This window comes from Narcine bancroftii, chromosome 4 (assembly GCF_036971445.1).
Source record: "Narcine bancroftii isolate sNarBan1 chromosome 4, sNarBan1.hap1, whole genome shotgun sequence".
Taxonomy (NCBI): Eukaryota; Metazoa; Chordata; class Chondrichthyes; order Torpediniformes; family Narcinidae; genus Narcine; species Narcine bancroftii.
Window position 1 is genome coordinate 238,073,687 of NC_091472.1, and position 16,716 is coordinate 238,090,402.

General features: G+C 43.6%; 2 protein-coding genes across 10 annotated transcripts in view; one reads left to right on the top strand and one right to left on the bottom strand.

Annotated features, from left to right (window-relative positions):
• Window positions 1–16,716, bottom strand: part of LOC138761748 (uncharacterized) — a 119,984-nt gene that overhangs the window by 24,161 nt on the left and 79,107 nt on the right. The gene's annotated exons all lie outside the window — the stretch shown is intronic.
• The window catches only part of LOC138761747 (melanophilin-like), a 228,375-nt gene that overhangs the window by 7,414 nt on the left and 204,245 nt on the right, over window positions 1–16,716 (top strand). For 7 of the 9 annotated variants that reach the window (XM_069934432.1, XM_069934440.1, XM_069934443.1 and 4 more), the window contains exon 3: window positions 4,671–5,753. The exons of 1 other annotated variant lie outside the window; for it this stretch is intronic. The gene's annotated coding sequence lies outside the window, so the exon portion shown is untranslated. The remainder of the gene's footprint in view (window positions 1–4,670; window positions 5,754–16,716) is intronic. One more of the 9 variants, XM_069934433.1, reaches the window with a different exon arrangement.

The following is a 16,716-nucleotide window of genomic DNA, read 5'->3' on the forward strand; positions in this document are numbered from 1 at the left end:
CCGTTAGCCTGCGTGGATATTATGACACATTACATCATAGTCACTAGGGTAACACTACAAACAGTTATCTTAAAGAGACGGGCACAAAATTAACTAAGAATCAAAAACACAGAGTTTTAGCCTTTACAGTCGACACCCTATGTGCCATCCCCACTCTAAAGTTCCCCATTCCTGAACAGAGGCCTACTCTCCCTCCAACAGCCCTACCACTCATAGAAGAGGAACCAGAAGAAAAAGAGAGAGAGAGAGGAGGAATGGTATGGGGTAACAGCCAAAACAGTGAGAATGTGCCCAAAGTGAGGGAGTAAAAAGGCTAACAGAATGGCCCCAAACCCAAGGGCAGGTTGTGCAAATCAACTCGACACTATGGAATTATACACTCCCTGGAAGCCTCGAGAAATTATGCTTATATCCCAAAATGCTCCTAAAAGAGATAAAGACCCTTTCAGTTTTGTAAAATACCCTATGATCAACCATGACAATGTACTTGGTGCCACCACGAGATTTTTTTTTCCCTGAGATATGCCATTCTCAATATAGAAGAAGATGACAAATATCACAGGAACTGTGGGAAAAGGAGGTATCCCAATCACAGATTTCAGTGCACTTGTTTGCACCCATGTTACAGAGCAAGCACATCCTCCTTACTAAAGGCAAATCTTGATTGGGCATATAATTCAAGAGACCTTCAATGGCATGCAGTAATTGCATCCTGGCCCAAAGGCAGAGAACAGGAAACTGTAGTTAATCCAAAACCCAAATATGAATTCCCGCTCCACTCCAGGGACAATTATGAAAATAAATCTAAGTATTCAGCCTCACAAGAGGACCTGGAAATAACCAGAGAAGACGGAACTCAGATCCTATACCAGAGTCTCAAGAAGACAGGGGTGGGAAAAAGAGGTCCCCATGTCCATGTACAAAATGGCAATGACTAACACAGGATTGCCACAATGCTCCCCTTGGAGCCAATTGTAGAAATGGCTGTACAGAGAATCCCAACTCTAATTTTGATCGTTACCTGGGCAATACTCTCAACTTTGGATCAGAAACTGGAACAGTATAACTTTCATGTCTAACAATACGGTCTGCCTTTCTGGGCTAGAAGGAAGAAGGAAAGAATACCAATCAACAGACCCCTTAAATGTGGAAAATAGCAACACAATGCGCTGCCTTCCCTTCTCAATCACCCATAGTCTGGGATGCAACCTGGCTGTGAGAGATTAACTAATGGGAATGGGACTCAAAATCCATTGTTCAAATAAAGGAGTCCATGTTGATGAACATGTTAAAATATGAATGATTGCTTTATGCTTAATGACCCCGCAGTGGTGGTCAGTTGATTTCCACCAATCATCTACTTTCGACAACATCCACAACCTCCATGCCACATATCACATCGGGGATAGATAGGAAAGTGGAGGATCACTTCGCAAAGTTTGAGGGAACCCAGGTTGAAGTTTGGATCCAAGGGCTGGTTAAATGACCCCCGGGGAAAGCATTGAGGTACCTGATGATCTCTGGTGACAATCAGGCTTAGAACACCCTCATGTTACCTTGGAGGTAAACAAGTGCCACAGGGCGAAGGAGCTGGGGTTCCTCACGCAGACACTGGTGACACAAGCTGACATTTCTGAAACTCCAGACCTTTATGCAAGGGACTATTAAATTGTGGCCCTAGATGACAACGGTTAGCAGAACAGTCACCTGACGTCAAGTACCCTCAACTGATGAGGTTACAGAACAGTTATGGTCCACCTCTCCCTACAAGGTGGGAAAGACAGATTGCACCCCTTTTGAGGAGCCTCTAAAACCCTCGGCAAAGCTACCTTTGATTTCACAAAGGTACCTGCTTAAGCCAAGGCAAAGGAAGGAATCCAGCCACTAGTTCAGTCCCTGCTGGCTCAGGGTATTTTAGTCCCTTGTAACATGCCTATTTTTTCTGTTCCAAGCCAGGGAGATCTGACTGGTGCCTAGTACAGGATTTGTGTGCCATAAATGGCACTGAGTCAGGTACCCTCAGATGGTTTCATCTTTACAGTGATAGATTTACAACATGCTTTCATCGCTATTCCACTGCATCAGAACAGCCAATACCTCTTCGCATTTTCATATGAAGGACAACAGTTTATATGGGCCAGGATACCACAGGGTTTTGTGCAATCGCCAACCTTATTTTCTCAGATACTACAGAAACAGCTGGGAGAACTAACTTTCCCCAGGAAATCCACCGTGATATGACCTGCTGGTGGGCAGCCCTGGAGAAGAGGAAAACCATGAAGACACGATCACCCTGCTGAATACTGCACAACTGGGGATATGTGATCCCACAAAAGATGGTAACCAGGGGACAGCAGGAGGTTAAATTTATTGGCATCACAGTAAGTGCCACGGAGAGACACCCACCCACCTGGAACCAATTGTAAAGTTTGAGCACCCTCAGACCCCCCCCCCCCAAAAAATGTGAATCTTTTTAGGTTTATTAAACTTCTGCAGACAGTGAATTCCTGACATTGCGCTACACACCAATCTCCCCTAGCCTTACCCAAAGCCCCACACAAACTTAGAGACTTCCTTTGAGGCTCTAAAAAAAAACCCCAGCCTCTGCACCATCTGTATGAACGCCCATTTCAGCTGTGTGTGACCTTAAAGGAGGAATGTACAACAGCAGTCCTCACACAGTATTATGGGGATGTCTGGAGACCAGTGATATATTTATCCACTAAATTGGACCCAGTAGCCCAGGACTCCCTCAGTGTACTCAGATACTCCCTGCCTGGCATGCTATTGTACTGGCAGCACCCAACACCACACTTCATCAGCTAGTCAAAGTTTACATGAAGCACTCTGTTGCTACACTGCTGACATCTGAGTAAACACACGACCTTACACAAGCAAGGCTGAGCCACTATGAGATTTTGCTCTTGTCAATCCCCTAACTGACTTTTCACAATTGTACTTCAATCAACCCTTCTGCTTTCCTCACCCATGCCCCAACAGAACACAGTGACCCAGACCTTGATTGTCTCCACAGGAACAAACTTTGCACAGAAGCAAGAGCAGATTTAAAGGATACACCTATACCAGGAGCTGACACAGTGACCCAGACCTTGATTGTCTCCACAGGAACAAACTTTGCACAGGAGCAAGAGCAGATTTAAAGGATACACCTATACCAGGAGCTGACACAGTGACCCAGACCTTGATTGTCTCCACAGGAACAAACTTTGCACAGGAGCAAGAGCAGATTTAAAGGATACACCTATACCAGGAGCTGAGACTTGGTTTGTAGATGGATCAGCCTATGTGAACGAACTCAGCCAAAAGAAATTGGGATATGCCATCACTAAACGAACAGCTAAAATAAGTGAAGTAGCTGCTTTTCAAGTACACCCTCCTGCCCAACAAGCAGAGTTATTTGCCTTAACCTGTGTCTGCATTCTCGGACAGAGGCAGTCTTTGAACATGTACTCTGATTCCCAATATGCTTTTGGAGTGGCGCACAACTTTGGGGCTTTGTGGCAACATAAAGGATATCTGACATCCTCAGGTTCACCAATAAAGAATCTCCTTTATGTTTAAAATCTGATACAGGCCATTTCTCTCCCATCTCCCTGGCTGACATTAAATGTGATGTTCACGCTAACTGTAGCGATCTCCTGTCACTCTAGGAAATGCTTTTGCAGACAAGGTCACAAAAGGTGCTGCTAGAGGACTGCACCTCGTTGTTACCCCAGGGGAGACCAAAAAATAGTGAATAGATCAGCATTGCCTGTCGTAGGGGAGGTAATTCAAATACAGGGGACACCTCTACAGAGCAAATGGCTGAATGGAAATGACAGGGGTGTGCTATGGGCCTTTGGCTTACCCCTCTCAGACAAGTTTGTGTACTTGATACCTTCTTACCACTACTCCTAAAGTAGATACACTCCCTGACACACTCCAAAAAGGAGGGAATAGTAAAGATGGCTAAGCAAACCTACTGGCACCAGAAGTTTCACCAGGAAACCTTGAAACAGGTATCAAAATGTAAAATATGTAAAAGAAATAATCCTGGAAAGGCATTGTGATGCCTGAAAAGAGTGACTCCCATGCTGCCACAGCCATTCAAAAATGTACAAATTGATTTTATTGAATTACATAGAGTTCAATGTTGTAAGTATCATTTGGGGATAATAGATATTTTTAGTAGGTGGACTGAAACAGTACTCACGACAAACACAATGGCAGGAATAGTGGTGGGAATAATACTGTAAGAATTAATCCCCAGGTTTGGACAGCCAGATACCATCAGCTCTGATTATGGGCCATACTTCATAGCAAAAATTAATGAAGAAATATGTTGACATTTCAGAACAAGGCAGAAATTTCACTGTATCCACCACCCACAGGCAGCTGGGGTACTGGAGCAAGCCAACGGGATGTAAAAAACCAAGCTCGCCAAATTAGCTGAGTAAACGGTTAAAATGGGTAAAGTCTTGCCGTTGGCCCTGTTTGAAATGAGAGTCACTCTACACTCAACTACTGGCCTGATACCGCTAAGATAATCTACGGTTGTCCTTTTTGCATCCTGTGAGGGGGCAGATAAAAATGTGGACATCATCCTCGATTTACATGTTGTAAGTAAAAAAGTGATAGATTCAACCAGAAACTAACCCACATATTGTCAGCTTTACATTCACAGGTTGTGGCCACACAGAAAGCAGCCCCTGAAGACCTGGTCACAGCTCCATCCAACCAGGACACTACATATTCATTCAGAACTGGAACCACAAGAAGTTGGGCCAGCAGTGCAAAGGATCAATCCAAATTCTACTCACCACCCCTACAGCAGTGAAAGTCAAAGGACACCCCAGTGGATTCACTACAAGGACTGCAAAAAAATCATCGCGACTTCCTCAAATAAAGACTGATTGGACTAAACAATGTACTTTCTGATACGGAGCTCTCTTTCCTTGGGATGGCTCCACCATTTCCGGACAGGACCTGTAATCGTTAGCATGCATCCCAGAGCATACCAAGACCACAGGGCTCAACCCCCGAAATGACCACTCTACAGCCACCACCTTACCTACAACAGGCGATACAGATAAAAACACCTTTCTCTCTTTGTTTTCACTATGCTAATATAATCACTGTTCAGTATGTGCTGAAGTCCTACCTCATGGTAGAGGCATGATCCTTATTTCAGTTGTTCCCCTTAACAAGAGTGAACTTCTCTCTGCATGGGCCTTATCTAATTCCACCTGAAAGAGCATGACACCTGTCAGAAAACAAGGGACAATGATACTTCGTGGAATGGGTCACCCTATAAAGCCAAAACTGTCCATTGGCCCTACTTGTGGGTGCCTGAAGAATCCAGGGACAGGAAAATTAACTGTCTGTTTTTGTAACTTCCAAGAGAGAGAGGACACAATCGTTTTAGGAAACAGCAGCTGCACGGGAACTAAGGTGTTACCCAGCCCAGTCAACAGCACTTATTGAATACGTGGCCCACGAGCCTACACTTAGCTCCCAGGGGAAACAGACCACTGAACAGATGATCAACCTGACCACAATCAATGGACTGGGTGCTGTTATTTGACATTTCTGGTTCCTCATTTAAGAATTTTACCCCAGTTGCGAGATCACCCCCATTTAAACAGACAGCCAAGGGCTATCTCTGAAGGTGAAAGATTTTGGATGATTGCCTTCCTCGTCTATGGGATAGCTAGGAATTCACGAGGAATCATTAATTTGGCAGCTGCCCTTGAGTAAGTGGCAAACAGTACTTCCTTGTGCCTAACACACACCCAGAGCCAGATGTCAGCTTTTACCACTGAAATGATTGCCATAAGGCACACGGTTTTACAGAACCGAATGGATCTGGAAGTATTCCTAGCTGAAAAGGGTGGAAGCTTTGCACTCAATGGGAAGCAATGCTGCACATATATCCCTGATGAATCCTCCAACATTACAGACCTCTTGCTGTTTCATCTTGTATTTGTATGTGTGAGATCTTAGACAACACATGGATGAAGGAAAAGGTTCACTACTTTAAAGTTGATGTTAACAGCACCATGAGGCTTGCCATGAGGCTGCAAGCCTCCATTACAGATCTTGCATACTGCAGACTCTTGCTCTGTGTCAGCCCCCTGCTGGCAGCCAAGTATAATCAAACAGGAGCTATAATCCTTAAGACATTGCTAGTTGCATTGCCACCATGATCACTTAAAACAAAAGTATCTTACTTTTAACTAACATCTTTTCTTTGTACAACTCTGCAATTTTAACTTTAACACCAGGAATTTACATTTTCATTATTATCAACATTGTTAACATTTTTCAAACTTGTTTTATGTGTTCACATTTACGTACACTAAAACTTGAAGAGTGAATAAGATAGCGCTACTTAATTCTATAACAGGAGTCTTTAAATTTGCTCTATAAGTCTCTTAGGAGGATTTACGTGTCTTGACGATCTCCTAATTGATTGTCCTTGAATCTCAGTTGTTGCCTCAGATGACGTCTTCTCAGCTGTGTATTCAGGTTGTTCAACAGTATCCATCTTTCTATCTACTGGAGGCTGGTCCCATTTGAAGATCTCAATGATTTATTCACAGAACAGCACCTTCATCTGTCTAAATGGTGTATGATCTTGGTTAGACTTCACTAAGTTTGTTTTGTCTTTTAGCCATACTTGATCATCAGTGTAGAGTTGTGATAGATTTTTTGTTCCTCTGTCAACTTTTGCTTTTCTTTCTGTTGTTTAAATTTCCTCACTTTCTCCTCCTCTTTCATTTTTAGGAGGATCTCCTGAATGGGTAGGTTTGATCTTAGCCTACATCCCATAAGGAGTTGTGCTAGTGACATACCACACTCGAGAGATGTTGTGCAGTATACTAGGATGCTCTGGTAGAAGTCCATTCCACTGTCTTTTGATTTGTTCATCAGTCTTTTCACTGTCTATACTGATTTTTTCTCTCGACCATTAGACTGTGGAAAATGAGTACTTGATGTGGTGTGTACAAAGTCCCACTCTTTGGCAAAATGTCAGAATTTTAAATTGCATAACTGGGGTCCATTGTCTGTGAAGACCTTGCTTGCCACGCCATGTCTGGAGAATATGGCTTTCATACCTGTTATTACAGCATCTGCAATCGTGATGTTCAGTTTACACACCTCTGAATACAGGGAGTAATAGTCTGTGACTACAAGATAGTCCTTCCCTTGACACATGAATAGGTCAGCACCTACCTTCTGGTAAGGTCTGTATAGTCCTGGGTGTAGCTTTAGTGGTTCTGCAGGATTATTTCTAGCATTTTGTACATTGTTGATTCTTGGCCAGTACATCACCTCTAGTGCTCTTGCACTTTTCGATTCCGAGATGTCCTCAATGGATCCTTTTCAGCATCTCTTTTCTCAGATTCTTTGGGATAAGGATTTTACTTCCTTTGTCGATGATGTCTTCAACCTCTGATAGTTCCGCCTTGCAGTTCCAGTACTCTGAAACGTCAGGAGAGCAGTCCTGCTTCGTGTTGGGCCATCCATCCTAGATGTTTTTTTTCTCATTTGTATCAGTGTTTCATCTTTGTTTGTCTTTGACCTCATGAGCTCCAGTTTTGCATCTGATATGGGCAGTGAACTAGTTATCATGTCCATGAAGGCATTCACATCTTCATCCATTTTGGTGTTTGTGGTGTCAACAGCTCTAGACAATGTCTGCTATGTACATTAACTAACCCAAAGTGCAATGCACATTCAGAGTATAGTGTTGAAGCCTGATTATCACTCTTTGTATTCTCAGTGGACATTCATTTAATGGCTTTTGGAACAATGCAATCAAGGGCTTATGGTCAGTCTCAGCACTGATTGCTTGTCCTGACACAAACTGATGAACTCCTTATGTGATGCTGAGCAGCTCCTTTTCAATTTGTGCATATTGCCTTTTCACATCTGTCATTGAGAGTGATGCACATACAATGGGTTGCTAGTCATCATATTTTTGCGAAAGAACTGCACCGAGCCCACTATGTGATGCATCTGATGATATCTTGATGGATCTCACTGGGTTGTAAAACCTCAGAACTTGTTCCTCTGTGAGCAGTTTCTTTAGTTCGCTCCGTGACCTTTCATTCCACTCCATTTCAATATTCTTTTCTGTTAATCTTCTCAGTGGAGCCATCTTTTCTGAGAGGTTGGATATGAATTTACCCATACAGTTGACCATTCCATTAAACCTCTGTATGTCCTTTTTGCATTGTGGCGTTGGCATGTTCCCAATGGCAGATACCTTTCTGGGATCTGTTCTGATGCCCTCATTGCCAATAATATCACCTACAAATGTTAGTTCTGTCACCCCATGCTGGCATTTCTCTCTATTCAACAGATTTGCTCTCTCATCATGCTCCATTCTCATGGTTCCCCATACTATGATATCATTCATTGAGGTATCAACTCCATCCAGGTGCTCATAGACCATATGGATAGCTTTGTGATACACTTCAGGAGCTAAGGCAATTCTGAATGGAAACCTTAAGAATTTGTATCTGCCAAATGGTCTATGGAACGGGCACAGTCTTGAACTTGCTTCATTCAATTTCACTGCCAAAATCCTGATGATGCATTTAATTTGCTGAAAAACTTTGCATTTGCAAAAGTGACATGATTTCTTCGCTCAGTGGAAGCTTAAAGTGTTCTGTCTTTATTGCTCTGATTAGATCTCTTGGATCCAGGCAAATTCTAAGCTTTCTATTCTTTTAGTCCTCAACAACGAGTGAACTCACCCACTCCGTTGACTCATCTATCTTCTGAATCACGTACAGGCTTTCCATCCTGTCCAACTCTGCCTTTAGATGCTTTTGAAGTGCAAATGGAAATTTTCTGCATGGATGTATTATTGGTGGCACAGGTTTATCCATTCTGTACTCCTGGAAGGCAGTCTAGAGCCTGAAATAGGTCATTGTACTCTTTCTTGAGTTCATCATAGACTGTCTCTCCTTCACTTTTCACCACAAGGACTCTTTTTACCAGGTTCAGTCTCTCACAGGCTATTAAACCTAGTATGGCCTGTACATCCTTTGGTACCATGATTAATGCTAGCATGTACTCCTTGTCCTTGTATTTCACTTGGACCATGCATTCTTCTTGCACTGGTAATCGGTACCTGAATATTCTGTCACTTTCACTTTTGTTCCATACATCTTGGGTCTGGGTGTAACCTTCTTAAAATCAGTCTCTGATATTACATTAATTTGTGCTCCAGTATCCAATTTAACTGAAATGTATATGTCATTCACTTTTAATCTCAACATCCAGTCTCTGTTTTCTTTCTTGTTTTCAGTCACAACATCTACATAGATTTCCTCTATCTCCCATTCATCTACTGTATGAACCTTGCTTTGTTGCACTTGGTTCCGACAGCAACGGGCATCATGGTTGCTTTTGTTGCACATATAGCATGTTTTTACCATATACTGGACACTTTTTTGGTACCTATTGTGTACCACATTGACAACATGGCTTTCGATTGTCCCTTTCATTTTTGTTCGCTGGCCATGCCTCTCTTTTCACTTTGGTGCTCTTTTTGTTAAATGGTTTATGTCCATTCTTGCTCACTGCATCCACGTTGCAGCTAGTTTTACTTAACAGCTCTTTTGCCTGCAATTTTACAGTTTCTGTAGCCCTACAGAGTGCTATGGGTTTTACCAGGTCTAGATTTTGCTCTCTTAGCAATCTTTCCCTTAGACTATTATCTAGAATACCACACTGATCTTTTATCAGTGAGTTGGTCAGTCCACCAAATTCACATGTGTTGTTTTTGTTTCTCAATTCAGTTACATACTGATCAATACTTTCTTCCATTTTCTGTACACATGTGAAAAATCTGTGCCTCTCAAATGCCACGTTACAATTAGGTATGCAGTATGCCTCAAACCGTTCCATTTTTTTTACAGTTTCATTTTGTCTCCTTCAGCAGCAAATATGAAGTTATTATACACATCCAGAGCTACATCAGCCATGATGTGTAAGAAAACTGATCCTTTCACTTCATCACTTTTCTCACCAGCTCCAACTGCCAAACATACAATCCAAAATGTTTGAATTCTGTTCCAATTTTCAGCCACATTACCTGTCAGCTGAAGTTTCGCTGGTGGATGTAATCCTTCCATTTTCCACTTTGATAGCAACTCTTCACTGATCAGTTGCTGACTTTAGATTTTCCTTTTAAAGTATTTCTTTTTAATTTCCTTCATCCCACTTCTGATACTGTGTTTGATCTTATATTCGTATGTGTAAGTTCTTGGATGAAGGGAAAGGTTCTTTAAAGTTGATGTAAACAGCACCATGAGGCATGCCATGAGGCTACAAGCCTCCATTACAGATCTTGCATACTGGATTCTCTTGCTCTGTGTCAGCCTCCTACTGGCAGCCAAGTATAATCAAACAGGATCTATAATCCTTAAGGCATTGCTAGTTGCATTGCAATCATGATCACTATCATTCCACTCGCACCACATCACTGGGGAGGTGAACAAAATTGAAAAAACTGGTGTAAGCATTTGCAGCATGGGAAGCAAGGGAAATTCTGGCTGGTGGCCCTTTAATATAAGGGAGACTTCTGGGGAGTGATATTACATTATGGTAGCATTATTCTAATGATCATCCTCGTCTCCTTCCTAGTCAAGAGTGTGTTTGCCCTGATTAAATGTGTGCATATGGATGGCTTGAACAAGATTATCTAATTAGTTATCTTATTCATAATAAACAGGAGGGAATATTAAAGTTTGCATTTTTATGATGTTCAGACATTACTGTTATGAGAAAAATATTACAGATTTATTTGTATTAAAACACCAGTCACCAGCCCTGAGCTGGGCCCAGGGAGAAACCTGGGATTGTCAGAGAGAAAAAACACATTCCAGACAAGACAATTAACACCTCTCATTTGTTTATGCAAAGGCATTCTGAATTAACTACTTCAGCCATTTTCTGGGTTCCTGGCCAAAGAAACATTCAAGTGGGCTTACAGATGGAAGCACTAAATGGCTCATTCCATCCTGTTCAACTGCCAACAGGAAACTCCATTCATAAAAAGCTTCCCGCGCAAACGCAGCTGTTCAGGTTTGACAATCTGTCGGACGCAATTTGAATTGTCAAAAGCTGTAGAAGGCACTCAGTGACTCCAACAGCGCTGGGGTGACTCAAATAAAATTTGTGTCTTGTATTTTGTGGTTCTGCTGTGTATTTTGTACCTTCGCAGGTAGTATGATTATTACACCCTCAGCTCTATCAATCTCCCAGTAAGGTGTTATTCTTTGTGCAACACGCTCCTCGATCTGTGTCAGATTGTGCACATCATACTCCTAGCTCTTCATTACTCTGTGTACGTCACACTTGGAGCTCTGCCAGCTGTGTGTTATGCTGTGTAATTAACACTTTCAGATTTCTGCTACACTGTGTACATCGCAGCCCAGGTCTGTTACATGGTGTATATTGCAGCTGAGATCTGTGTTACATGGTGTGCATCACAACCCAGCTCTGTGTTACATGGTGTGCATTTGTGGTAACCCACTGTATGCATATGTTTGTCTGTTTGGGCACGCCCATTGGTCAACTGTGCCTATGGCTCCTCCCACAGCTCCAGAATGTTCCACGGCTCCCTGACCAGTGCAGAACAGTCGAGAAGCATGTGTGCTTTTGTTCCAAAGCTAATAAAAGCCTATTAATTTGTTCAACTTCAGTCATTTGGAGTTATTGATGGTGCATCAATTTCATGAGCTTTAGTTTTATAATGGAGCAGATCCTACAGCCAGAGAAGCTGGAAATCGACCCTAAATCACCTGAGGCATTTACCAACTTTGAACTCTGGCTACGTTGTTTTGGGGCAGTCCTGCAAACATCTTCAGCCACTGTGTGGTCAGAGACAGACAAATTACAGGTACTGCTCTCCCGAGTCGATGATTAGGGATGCTGTGTTGTATCATTCTAAAGGGCCAGTACCCACAAAAGATTAATGAAGTCTATGCTAGGTGGCCTGAAAGCAGCGACCCAGGGAGTCAAACGTCGAGTTCCTTTGGGCCCTGCGAACCCTCAGAATGGCCTGTGAATGTAAGGCCATGATGGCTACGGAGTACACGGAAGACCTGATCAAAGACACCAATGTTGCAGGGATCAGGTCAAACTACATCTACCAAAGATTATTGGAGCAAGAGGAGCTCAGTCTGTGGAGAGCAGTTGAGCTGGCATGTATGCTGGAAATGGCCCTCCAGAATATGGAGGCCTACTCAACCAACAATGCGACCGTTTTGTGGTTGCCCTGCACGCCGTCAACTTGGGACTTGCTGCCACTCTCTTACCCTGCTAATGATCTGACCACAGTGGCAGAACCTTGTGGACACCTTTGATTACCACCACCAGGTGCAGTCAACAACTCATCCATGGCCCAGTCCCAGTCTGGAAGCGGAAGGTCCGGAAGAATGGGGACACTGGAAGTCCATTGTTGTATTAACTGTGGCTGCTGCACTGAAACGCCATTCACGGCCTTCCACCAGTTTTTGGCAGTGCCTGACTTTGAAACTGGCATAGGCTTCATCGCTCAGGGCTCACCAGCGATATCAGTCAGCAGCCACAGCTTCTAATTCTCTTGGCAGGATGCCACAGTAGCATAGGGTTTCCTTTACAGCAAATTTATAGCGCTTACGTGGACGACCTTGAGATCTCCTGCCACTCTTCAGTTCACTATAGAGCACCTGGTGAGGCATTCGGTGGTCGTCCATTCTGGGAGCACCTGAAGTACTATTTCTGTGAGCTGGGCAAGCAGCCGAGGAAATGCTGCCCAGCGAAAGACACGGTCCGCTCCACCTGCAGGAAGAAGGGACTCAATGCTAAAATGGGTCAATCTAAACCCCTCCCCAGCAGCGCCACGTGGGGGCCGCCATCCTAGTTTGAAAGGTCCACCTCCTCCATGCCAACCCCAAATACGTCTATGTGGTGTACCCTGATGGGCATGAGGACACTGTCTCCATTAGAGATTTGGCACCCTCAGGGGCCCTGGAGACCTTCACTGATCACTCCACACCCCTACCCACCCATAATGCACCAGGGCCATGGAATATTACCTCACCCCCAACAGAGGACACACCAGACTCGTCACCACATACCCACCAGCCCAACATCAACAGTTGCACACAGGTTCCCCAGGTCCCCATCACTGCATCACAACCGCAGCCCAAATTCAATGGTAACAGTGAAAATCTAGACCATTTAATTTGAACTGTATCATCACCACTTCACCCTGCTACTCTTGATTTTTAAAAAAAAGGGGTGAATGTTGTAACCCACTGTATGTTTGGGCACATCCATTGGCTAACTGTGCCTGTGACTCTTTCAACAGGCTCCAGAATGTTCCATGGCTCCCTGCCCAATGCAGAACAAACGAGCTTTTGTTCTAAGGCTAATAAAAGCCTCTCAGTGTGTTCAACTTCAGTCTTTTGGAGTTATTGATGGTGCATCAGCATTACAACCCAGCTCTGTGTTGCACGGTGTAGTTCATGCTCTGAGCTCTGTTCACATCACACTTCCAGCTCTGAGTTCCACAGTGTGCACCATATCCCAGCTCCAAGCTACTCGTAAACATCACACTCCCATCTTTTTTGTTATTTGTATACATCAGATTTCCAGCTCTTTGTAATTCTGTGTACATCACATTCCAAGCACTGCATACATCACAGTCCCAGCTCTGTGTTACACTATTCAAGTTCAAGGTTATCATCACATGCACCAAAAATGTCGTGGCAGGTTGTTTTATGAGTAGTCCAGTGGTCATCTAATACATAATACAACAAATAAACCAGTACAAAAGTAGAGTTACAGAGAGATTAGTTGGTACAGAGCTTCACTTGGTGATCTAATAATGGCTTGAAACTGGTGGTGTGTGATCTCACACATGGATCTACTTCCTGAGAGAAGGGGGTGTGAAAAGAGAATGGCTAGAGTCGGATGTCTTTTAATATGTTGGCTGCTTTTCCAAGACATGGGAGTTATAAATGGAGTCGATAAATGAAGGGGGTGTAGGATGAACTGAGTCACATCCACAACCCTCTGCAGTTTCTTGTGCCCTTAGATGGAACAGTTCCCATACCATCCTGGTAGGATTTCATCGATGATCCACTTGTAGAAACTGTAAAGTGACATGACAAATTACTTCGGGCTTCAGAGGAAGTAGAGGAGCTGGTGCACATTCTTGGCCATTGTGTTGATGTGGGTGAACCCTGATAAATCACTGGAGCAGTTTACTCACAGGAACGTAAGCTACCTATTATCCTCACTTCAGCACTGGTGATGTCGATCAGAAAGGGGGCTCTGCACCTCCTCTTGATGTCTATACCTTGCTGACATTGAGGGAGAGGTTGTTGTCCTGGCACCAAGCAACAAATCCCTCTGTCTCTCTTCTGTAATCCATCTTGTTGTTATATGTCACACTCCAACTCACTTTGTGTGCATCACTCTCCCAGCTCTGTTACACTGTTCATCCCACTCTCAGCTCAGTTAACCTGCATACATCACACTTCCAGCTCTATTGACTCTGTACATCACATTCCCAGCTCCAGTAAACTTTGTATATCACACTCCCAGCTCTATCATCTGTGTATAATCATGCTCCCAGATGTGAGTGATCCAGTTACATCCAATGCCCTGCTCTGAGTTACCCTGCCTACATCAATACTCAGCTGTTTCCCTTACATTAAATATCCACCTGAAGTATGTATATGATGAGACACACACTCGATTTTACATATGTACATCAGATTACCTACTCTAATCAATATCTGGTTTCACTGTCCTCTTTGTGCATTACATTTCCAACTCTGCATTTGTACAATGTACATTTTTGGTTGTGGCCATATACAATGAAATATAAGTGGTCATGGGCCAAACAATATTAAGCTCAGTAGTTTTCAACCAGGTACACTCATACACTCAAGAAAAACTGTTTTTAGACCAGGAAACCTCTGTCCATCAAAAATTCATTTTCTATCAAAATAATTATAAAACACTATTGAATAGTTTAACTATCGATATTATAGTTTATTGATGTGCTCACATATTACAGTAGGCATTTCTGTATCCGCTGTTCTTTAATTTAAATGAATACAATAACATTCTTTAAAACTCTCGTTCAAATAGTAGTGCAAAATAAAAAGGTGTGTGCAAAATAAGAACCAGAGAAAGATCAAGAAAGGGACAAAGCAGTCTCCGACATTCCTCCTCAACTCTCAGTGAACACAATTAGCGGACCAGTTACAGACAGAATCAATCCCCGTACAGTAGGTTGGGCGGAACGAACTAATCGGGTATGCATTCTGGCAGTGAATGTCTCTTCGTCAGGGCTCCCCCCATGTACGCACAGCCTCAAACACCCTGCATACAAGGCAGAGGCCATGGCCTGTTCACGAATTACTGCTATACCCTCCTCTGGGGTGCCCCAATTGTTCTGCAAATGTAAATCCCAATCTACTGGTGACTGGTATACCCGTAACAGGGCATCCCCTAGAGTGGCAAGTAAGTAATCCACCCTTCTCCTTCTACCACATAGCTCAGCAGTGACCCGGATATCAGCAGTCAATGTTCCTAATCCCAACAATTCCTCAGGGGTTAAATATACATTACCCCCTCCTTGTTCCCAAACACGCAGGAGCCAGGCCGCCAGAGTTTCTCCTGCCTTTTGCCTAAATCGATCTCCAATGGCGGCCAGCTCTTTTATAGAGAAGTAACATATCATTGACTGCTCCCAACCCCTGTTCCCACTTTAGCCCACAGAGCCCTCCACCCAGTGGTCGGGAGGAGGCCGAGGCCATCCTGTAGGGGGGGGCCATTGAGAATAAGCAGGGGTTCGAGTACCTTCCCCTGAGTCCACTTGGGAGGAAGGGGCATCTATCCCTTCAATCTCTACCATTACATCACACCCCTCTCTGTCTCCATCTGTTTGGAAAGTCCGCTGACTTACGGGGCGGGCGTGAACAGCGGGTGGAGAGAGTAGTACGTCAGGCACATGCCGAGAGGCATCTGCATAATTACCATTGTCATCATTCCAGATATTCCCGTCCTATTCATCAATAACATCAGGATCGTCGCCATTCCTTATCATGGCATGAATACGATGTGGATCGGGTTCTACCCCTTGCTTTTCCTTATCTGCACAGAGCTGCTGCCGGAGTTTAATATTATGGCAGATCGTTTGGACATGCTTATCCTCCCATTCTTTGGCTCGGACCTGACTGGTGCAAACAATCTCACTCATCATGGAATAGCGTTGTCGCATGGCTTCTATCTCCTCCTCCAGTTGCTCTCTCTTGTGCTGGGATTTTACTTCTAGCTGAACAAATTCTGCTTCACGTTGAATGGAGCGGCGTAAAGCTGTGGCCAGCAGCCAAAAACCGTACATCAGTGTCCCCTTAAAAAAAAATTTTCACACTATGAACCATACTGACCAAAATACACACAAACATTTCCCTTTTGAATATCCACAGTGTCATTTTCTCCCCTTTCCCCCACCTTCACCCTCCCTCCCCACCCACTCAACGTTCAACATATATGATACATTAAACCCATTAAACAATGTCATCACACAATGAAAATAAACAAGAAATTTGTGTCATCTACTTTTACATACTGGGTCAGTTCATTTCGTCTTCTTCTCCTTCTGTCATTTTAGGTGATGGAGGTCCACGGTAG